The sequence below is a fragment of the Thunnus albacares genome, chromosome 19, assembly GCF_914725855.1.
Source record: "Thunnus albacares chromosome 19, fThuAlb1.1, whole genome shotgun sequence".
Taxonomy (NCBI): domain Eukaryota; kingdom Metazoa; phylum Chordata; class Actinopteri; order Scombriformes; family Scombridae; genus Thunnus; species Thunnus albacares.
In genome coordinates, this window is record NC_058124.1 from 4,345,047 (window position 1) to 4,354,346 (window position 9,300).

The 9,300-nt window shown below is 37.6% G+C and overlaps 1 long non-coding RNA gene across 1 annotated transcript; it reads right to left on the reverse strand.

Moving 5' to 3' along the window:
- Positions 1 to 4,666: 4,666 nt before the first annotated feature.
- Positions 4,667 to 7,468, reverse strand: LOC122970234. Its single transcript, XR_006399176.1, has 2 exons — positions 6,702 to 7,468; positions 4,667 to 6,115 (listed from the first exon to the last, which is right to left on the reverse strand). It is a non-coding gene; the product is annotated as an uncharacterized LOC122970234 (long non-coding RNA).
- Between the last annotated feature and the right edge of the window lie 1,832 nt (positions 7,469 to 9,300).

The following is a 9,300-nucleotide window of genomic DNA, read 5'->3' on the forward strand; positions in this document are numbered from 1 at the left end:
CTGTATGTGGATGATTTCGAAGTGTGTAATCCACTTTGCAAAAAAAATCACAAAATTACTGCTGTGTATTGGGTTTTAGCTAATGTGCCACCATTGCTCAGATCCTTGTTGACATCAGTCTACTTTGCCATTCAGGCTGATGATATAAAAAAGTTTGGCTATAGTGCTGTTAGAACCACTGCTAAAAGGATTGCCAGCCTAGAAGAGGAAGGACTTTACATTCCTTCATTAGACATATGAGTCAAAGGTACTGTGAATTGTGTTGTTGCAGATAACCTTGGTGCCCACTTATCAGAAGATTTATGGAGAGCTTCTCAAGTACACGTCTGCAGGTTCTGTCTTGGAGGAAGATCCCAGTTCCAAGTAATGAAGTTAGACCTGGAGCATTTTGTCGTAGGACAATACAAGAGCACAGGGTGCTAAAAGTGAGTCTCATTGTTATGGAGTAAAGAGACAGTGCCCACTGACTGAAAAACTAAACATCTTGATGTTTTACCTGACTACCCACCTGATTTGCTATACAATCTCTTTGAAGGTATTGTACCTTTAGAGTTAGCACTGTGCCTAAATGCCTTAATCAAAGGGAAATAGTTCACACTTGCTGAACTAAATAAATATATTAAAGAGTTCCCATACAGATGGGCAGATAAAACAGATGCACAACAACCAGTTCCAATTTACTTTTGCTGCAACAAAAACTGTTGGTGGGAATGCTCATGAAAATTGGGCTTTGCTTCGCCTCCTTCCCCTGACAGTTGGAGAAAGAATACCAGAGTGAACCAACATGGCTGGTCCTTCTGAACCTTAAAGGGAAACTGCTGTGAATATGATGATTTCTGAAAACTAGGACACCTCTGTAGTAGAAATGTGCAATTATTTTTGAAATTGATGCCCTGTGACTAAAGAAAACTGAGAAAAAGGCTGTAGATTCCCCATACTGCTCTTAAGGGGGAATCCTACAACAACCAGAATGCATTGCATGCAGCCCCGTCCCATCCACTGCTGATGATGTGTTTATTGAAGACAGGTGGGTTTCTGAGCAGAGTGGCCAGTTACCACAGATAAAGTTAGTGAGCAGCGTTAAATCTCTTTACTGAGGCTTATTTTCATTTATAAAACATTTTTCCTCATCAAGTCTGGATATATTGTACCAGTGTGCAAGGATAGTAAAACAAATGGCGCGCTGGAGTCAGTTATGCGGATCATTGCAAACTTACCGAGAGCTGCACACAAGTCAGAATGCTGTCAGAACTGCTAGTGGGCAGTCAAAAAACCTCAGAGTCTGCTGTCTTCATTTCAGCTTGGTTTGGAAAACAATTGTGGACGAAGGGGTGAAAAACTGCAAGCAAACACTGTTTCTTCTATTGTTTTGAACAACAGGGAACCAAGCCCAAAGTGCTCAAGCTGAATGCAGCCGCAAAAGTTATAGGTAACACACAGTTACTGAAAAAAAAACAGTAGAATGGTAGACAGAGTGTTTTGAAGGACCTACATTTTTCCGTCCTTGAAGGCACCACTACAGAAAATGAGGAAACATAGTTTGTAGTCTAAGGCAGATCTCCAAAGTCTGCCGGATGACGCATTTTGCGTCACCCGGCAGACTTATGCAGCTGGATGAATATGGGTATTTTATTCTAGGGAAGAAAGAGGAAAGTCTAATGTCATTCATACATAATTCTACCCACATTAAAACCATAGGAATCAACCTTTCTTTCTTCTGTTCATACAGACTTAACTTTTTTTTCCCTTGACAACAAGATTTCTGAGCATTGGCACAGATTCCAGGAGGCTTTCCCTCAGAAAAGACTTATTCCAAAGCATCATTTTCTAAGAGAACTACCCACAGCTGATAAAGGCTTTTGGTCCACTTGTGTCTTTGTGGACTAGCCCTTATGCACTTTGAAGCTAAACACAGCATTTTTAAGCATAAGGTCAGGCATACCCACAGCTTCCGAGACATTCTGTTGTCTCATGCAGTGAAGCATCAGTTAATGACTGCATACCATCTAAATGGCAGTAAAATGTTTCAAGCCTCTCTACAGGTAATGACTAAACATCTACCCTTTGAACAGAACCTTTCTCAACAGTATGCCATGTGACTCCCTTCACATTTTTACATAAAAAATAATATAATATTATTGTTTATTCAATATTTATGTTTTTAGTGGCCTTTAGCGAACATTCCTTCCCATAAGTCTTAGACGTTTGTGGCCTAAACATCATGGATCGATAGAGGATACGAGTCCATGAATGAGTGGCTAGTTCAGCAAGAAAGAGAAGAGCAAACGCTGTACAAATCTTTACATAGCACAGATTACAACTAGAAAGTTGAAAACTGACTTTAGAATAAAGCGTCGGGGAGTTTCATGGTAATGGACGAAACCAAGTTAAGGTGATGCAAGTACTTGTGCTGCCATGCTTGTATTTTCTTCATGGGAGCTGCAGTTTTTTCTCTGCTCACAAATGAATTGTTATTTAACTGTTAAAATTACAAAGGTTTTAACTTTTGATATTAACTGCTTCTGTGGATGCCAAGTTGTCTTAGGATATGGAAAGTAAACTGCAGGAACATGCCTCATTTTTTCAGAAACATATGTAGATGAAAGAAACCCTGATGGGAGATTGCAGTGAGTATTAGAGGCTAGTGGAACAGAGGTTAGCCCAGATGTGACATCATGACTTTAAAATTCTAGATGTATTGGTTCTATGTTTTCCAGTGTCTAAGTCACATGCCTTGTACTTTTATACATCCATCTGACCCTTTTCCTGTACTTTTTTTGTGGTGGTATAATGAGCTAATTCTAGCTAATTCAGTCATATATGTATGATTTCAATATTTACACTTTTGGTCTTTATTGGTACATAAACAAGAGGTTACATCAGGAAAATATTACCAATTGCTTTGTAACTAAACAACCAATTGTTTTACAAATTAAAATGCTTCAAGTATTAGTCAAGAAAACTTTTTTCTCGTGTCCACTGACCATTGTGTATTTGGTCTCCTTTCCCATTTAAGAAAAGATAAACAACAACCATAGCATGTCTCCACCAAGAAAAGTTTCAGTATTATTATGGTGGATTTATTATGTTTTCATAGTTTCACAATTTATCATCTCTGGATAAGTTATCAAATCATATTACTTTGTGTCGCTGCAAGCTTCAACATCCCTGGCTTGGTTTAGCAAAAGAGTCTAATTTCCTTGGCTGTACAATATCTCACTACTGCAGAGTGGCTCCAACAGAACTTATTGGTGCAATTAACAGCTGATAACAGATAATTAAAGTTGCCATTGTTTGTTTGAAACATCGCTGCAAATTTGCCTGGGCTATGAAGAAATATCCATGTCTATATATTTATCTGCAACCAACAGTTGATGATTACATTTTTTTTTAGATGCAAAACTAATTCATATTTAGAGATTAAAATTTGTTTGGCCCTTTGTTTCCCGACTCACACAATATTATAGTAGCTTTTTAAGTATTGGCAGGATGCTGGTATTTTGTTGTTTTCACTGTGGCGATAGCTGAATGTCTAATTGAAGATTAACAGGTTAATGCTTATGCCAAAGTCCATGACACATGTAGCAAGTTTTTTTGGCTGACAGCTTTCCTTGCAGACAAACAAACAAACAAACAAACAAAACCAAAAAACCTGTCAGTGGCTTGAAATTCTCAGAGCTGTCATTGTTAAATTTGGATCTGAAGGTTTGAAGTAATGCGCCATTTGTTCTCACTTTTGTTCATGTTGAATATTTAATTCTGAAACACTTTTGGGACAGAGGTTGGATGAAGTGTTACAAAGCTGATATCACAGGTGACAGTATATTTCAGGATGCATATAGGAATCCTAATTTACATTCAAACAACACAGCAACTCATGAGAAATGTGTTTGCTTTGCAGCAGATTCATAATCCTTCTGTGCACCAACAATTCCCCAACTTCTCTGTCAAAGCCAAGAAAAAAAATGGAGAAAAAAGGAAGCACTTTCTCTCTTTGAAAAACCGGAATTACCACCCTCTGTCTCTCTCATTAGCTAAGCACACATATGAGCATGCATTAGATCCCATCTGTTCATTTATACACAATAGTCATTCTATATAATTTATACAGGTCTCGTCCCTGTACACTATCCACATATTGGTCCCTTATTAGTTTAGCTAAGATTGTGTAATGAAGCAGCAGAGGTTTCCATTATGATTCAGTCGACGTGCCTGCAGGCAGACTGTCTCTAGATACTCTCTCCTGATTGCTTCAGCTCTAAGTGAGTTGTTTTGTCTTTTCAGAGAAATAATGTATTGATCTGCAGCAAATAAGACAGATTTCAAGGTTAATGAGAATGTAAACTGCTCTTAAAGGACTGATCACTTTGCTCAATCATCACGGTGCAAGATGTCAGTGTAAATTTAGCAAAATTTACTTTAGACTTTGACACAAGCTGTGAAAAAGCATCTTATGTTTTCAAAAGATTAATTCACATACATAATGTTGTGCAGCTCTGAATAATGCTCAAGCTGGTTAACAGAATATAATAAAATAATAATAATACATCTACATTTTTCATTCATATTGAAACTCCAAGTGCTACAGTATTAATAACATAGAACACACAACATAAAGAAAAGAGTAATGAGTTAAGATGAATAGAAAGGTTTTTTTGAAAGAGACTAGGGACTGTGCTGCTCTCAGATGGTTAGGAAGGCTGTTCCACAAGCATGTTGCAGCACAACAGAAGGCTCGATCCCCCATGATGCAGAGCTTAGTACTGGGGTCCCAGAGGAGCAAGCTGCTGGCAGATCTGAGGGTGCGAGTGGAGGTTTGTGGTATGATCAGTTCCTGTAAGCAGGGAGGCACATGTCCGTTGATGGATTTGTATGTGAGTAGCAAGACTTTGTAGTCAGTCCTGGAGGAGACAGGGAGCCGGCGCAATGAAAACAGAATTGGTGTTACATGTTCGTGTTTTCGCACTATGATCAGGACCCTGGCAACGCTGATCTGAGGAAAAACAGAGACCTGCAGAGCCGGAGAGCCCCTGCAGTTTTTGATGCTGCAGTTCCAGATGTAAGCATACGCCAACAGTTTTAGACATACACGCACACGGAGTACCAGAACCCCCATAGCTCTAGATGCAACACTTATCTACCAGCATTTGGAGATTGCTAAACTCTATCAAGGCTGCCAAGATTATTAGAATAGTTGTCCTCTTTTCTATCAATATAAACATTTATAAATCCTTAACAGCTGTATCCCTACACACACACACACACACACACAGATATACAGTATACACCGTTTTTGTTTTAGATGATGTTAATAAGAAGATAATAAGAATAGTTGATGTTGTTCAGTCTGAACTTCATAAGCATGTATTAGTTCAGTTTAATTTAGTTTATTGGTTTGAGTGTGGATTAGGAAATGTATCTGTCAGTTGCAAAAATTACTTTGCATTCAGTGTTTATGGCTATGTGTGTTTATTGGTGGATAAGTCATAAACATGTAAGAATATTTTATTATATACTTATACTATAGATAGATAGATAGAGAGATGGATAAAGGCAAGAGCATGTCAAAGCGCCAATCTTCCAATAAGCCTTGGTCGACATTACAGGTGAGTGGAGAGTAGAGACATCTGATTTATGTGAGCAAGAACTTACACTGATTATTGTCAGTGCTCATTTGCATAGCTGCATTTGTCCTGCTATAACGCATCTGAGAATTACGTCCATGGATTAAGAATTGTACAAAATTGCCACCAGATAAACACATTAGAAAAAGTGAAATGGGCCATTAGCGCCAACACTTCCTGTGGTTTCATTTGATAGGGTGATAGTGTACTCAAGAGGTGTGCATCTTCCAGCACAGTGGTTTTCAAACTCTTGGTTGTGACACACTAGTGGCTTGCAGCATCGGGACAGGTGTCGTGGGAGGGCTGTAATGGCTGTAATGCAGGGTTTTCTTGATTAATGAATACAGCAAGATTGAACTTTCAGAAATTATTTATTTCATGAAGTTTCCACTCGCCACTGCAGGAGCTCCATTTTAAGGCATTTCTTCACTGACTGGTACCCTTCTTGTTTTAATCTGCTTCCCACCTTGTCTTCAAAGTGTTTTGCTTCACTGATGAGGAAAAAATAAAAATATAAACAGTGACCAGGAAACACACATAATATTAGCCTGAACCCTATATTGAGAAAGTTAGAAACAGTATGTAAGAGAATCATAAATGCTATATTGTAGAAACAGGTTGTGCAAGCATAGCAGTTATTGAATTTAATGCTTTTTAAGACAGTTTTAACAAAAAATTAAGACCTGTTTTTGGACAAATCATCTCATTCTTAATATAAGTACTCCATGTCAGTATAAATCAAAGTCAAATTAGGTTTGTGTCAATCATGACATTTTAGCTGACTGTCATATAAGTAATCATCATCACAATTTAATTATTATTTTTTGGCTCATTTTAAGGAACAAACTCTCACTCTGCTGCACATAGATGTATTTAAAATAGCTTTTTCTAAAACTATAGTGTGGACCTGTCTAACATAATGAAAAAGGGTTTCACCACAATGTGGATTAATATACTAACCCAAATCCAGATAGGACCTTTACCTGTAAATACTGTACATAACATTTAAAAGAGCAATGCTTGTATAATTAAGATAACCTGAAATATATACTGTATATGGATTATTACATTGCAGACCTGAATTGTCTCACTGAAAGTCGTGTAATCTTTTGTTGTACATTTTGTCGATGCCTGGAACATTACTGAATAGTTACTCTGCCTCTTCAGGGGTCACACCCTGTACCTCTGCAATTGCAGGTGTCATGGCCTGTCAAGTAAAATGAAAGAAAAAATACATATGTTCTTATAAACAGTGCAATAGAGTTTCAACTTTGTAATGTATGTACTGTATCAATACTCAATACAGCAGCACATCTTAAGATATTATGCAGCATGTCTGGACAATCCACAATGTTTATGTGTTCCACCACTTTAGGCTGTCTACAGGTATCAGAGATTTAACAAATGTTAGACTGACATTTGGACAAATCATATTTTTCTTTATTAAAAAGCAACCGTTCAGTGTAACGGTAGGTAGCATACATTTGGTCCAGAGCAGAGTAAAGTTTTAGGTATGAATATGTTAAGTTATTAACTGAATGATTCTATGAACTGTTATTGTAAGTTTTATAAGTATAACAAGTTTGCTTCAGGTGGTACTGTAATAAATCATCCTATTACTTCTTTTTCCTAAGAACCTGCAACAGGTAAATAAAAAGATCTTGGATTTCCCTCCATAGTTAAGAATAACAGATAAGTAGAGTAAATTGGGTTAATCTAGAATAGGTCTTTTTCCAACAGGTAAGTGTAGCAGGTGAGTATAAAGGCAAGTATTAGGCTCAGTGTTGGTAGTAGGGATATGCAGAGAGTCCAGTATTTGTATTTGTACCTGTATTTGTTGAGGCAGCAAAAATTATTTGTATTTGTATTTGTATCTGAATACAAGTGGGAAGAAGCTTATAAATCCTGTTTTTATCACGCTTTTAATTTTAGAAAATTAAAGTGTTACAATAAGTGTTCATAAATAAACTACCTTACGAAGGAGGTCCCCACACCAAGTCTCGAACTGGAGTCTCCCAGGGAGGAACATCAAAGGCGATTATTGCTTTGCACTTTTCATTTATTATTATTTTTTTACAACCTAACTTTGTGGAAAGGAGAAGGGGAACAACAGGTTATGGAGAGTCCCTTGGCAGCACTTCGCTTGTGTCAGTAGCTCAGCTTTATCTCTAGGAAACACCCCCAACTCCAGGAGTGATGTCCAAATTAGGAAATGTGCATTATGTAGCTGGTGGATGTGATTCCCCTTGTGGAGACCTGCTGATAGACATAACAGCGGAGCAGAGGAGAGAAACTGAGATAGTGATGTAATAACCTGCATGCTGGTATTTGACATGTTTTTTTTCCTTCCTTTTATTTTAAAAATCTTTGTATGAAACAAATATTTGTATAAAACCCACTATTTGTGCTTTGCTGAATAATGTATTTGTATTTGGGCACATCCCTAGTTGGTAGGCTTTTAACATCAGAAATGATGACTTTGATTTAGAAGAACTTGACTGATTTAAAAAAAAAAAAAGGAAGTAGATGAATAAATTAAATTAGATAACATGTTCATGTTGCAATTAAGACATCATGTATTCAAAATGTATTTAAGATTATTTAATTACTTTTAAGGCCTAATATTTATAAAATTCAATTCAAAACATTCAATTCAAGACTTTTTAAGGACCCGCAGACACCCTTAAATCAGGTAATACTTAAAAAGAGCAAATCATCCATCTTGATAGTTTCTGTGTGACTGGGTGAGGTTTCCAGTCTGTCTCCCTGCACCTCAACCATGGTGAAGCTGAATGAGGATTCTTTTGTGGAGCACAAACTGTCAAAATTTTACAAGTGAACTGTATCTATCCACCCCAGAGGAAGATACATTTTGCCATTGTTCTTGGCCAGCAGATAGTTCCCAATGAAACTCTTCTCCTGTGAGAGCTGTGAAAGATGCCAAGTATCCGTGTCATTGTGTTTGAACAGAGCTGTTGCTTAGTTCTCCACATTTAATTTTTTGGTGGTTGGAGTTCCACAAAGGAATACCCATCCGTCCAGTCCCATTGTACTGAGATGAAAGGAGACTGACTGGAAACATCTCCAAATCACACAAAAAATATCAGGATGGACAGATTAAATTAGGGGTAAGTGGAAAAAAAATCTTGTGTATTTTGTGCTAATATTTCCTTTAAAATGGAAACTTTTGACAGTCCATCTACAGAACACTTAAGCTCCTCACCTCTGGACGCAACACATAAAGGACGAACCCAATCCTGTCCGAACAGGGTAATCTGTAGGGTTGGTGTCCATGATATTTGATAGAATTATGACCACAATGCCTTGAGATGCTCCTCATCGTCAAAACAAACAGGAGCCTTGAATTTGGAGTCACCAAGAAACCTCTCCAACCACTTGGATAGCTCTTCACCAGTGAGGACAGCCTGTGCACAGAAAATACAGTAAATAATGTTAGTGCTCATAAATCCATTTTAAAGTACATTATCCTTGTAACTTGTCAACTGTACAATAGTAGTGGAAGGATCGTATGGATAGTGCATTTTCCAACCTACTTTGAGGCATTTCTCTGTCCTCCATGTCTTGATGATATCCAGTATTTTCTCTGCTTCTGTGCTGCTTGGATGTGTTAGGGATGTCTTCGGTCAGCCTAAAGCTCCTTGCCTTGCCTTTCAAT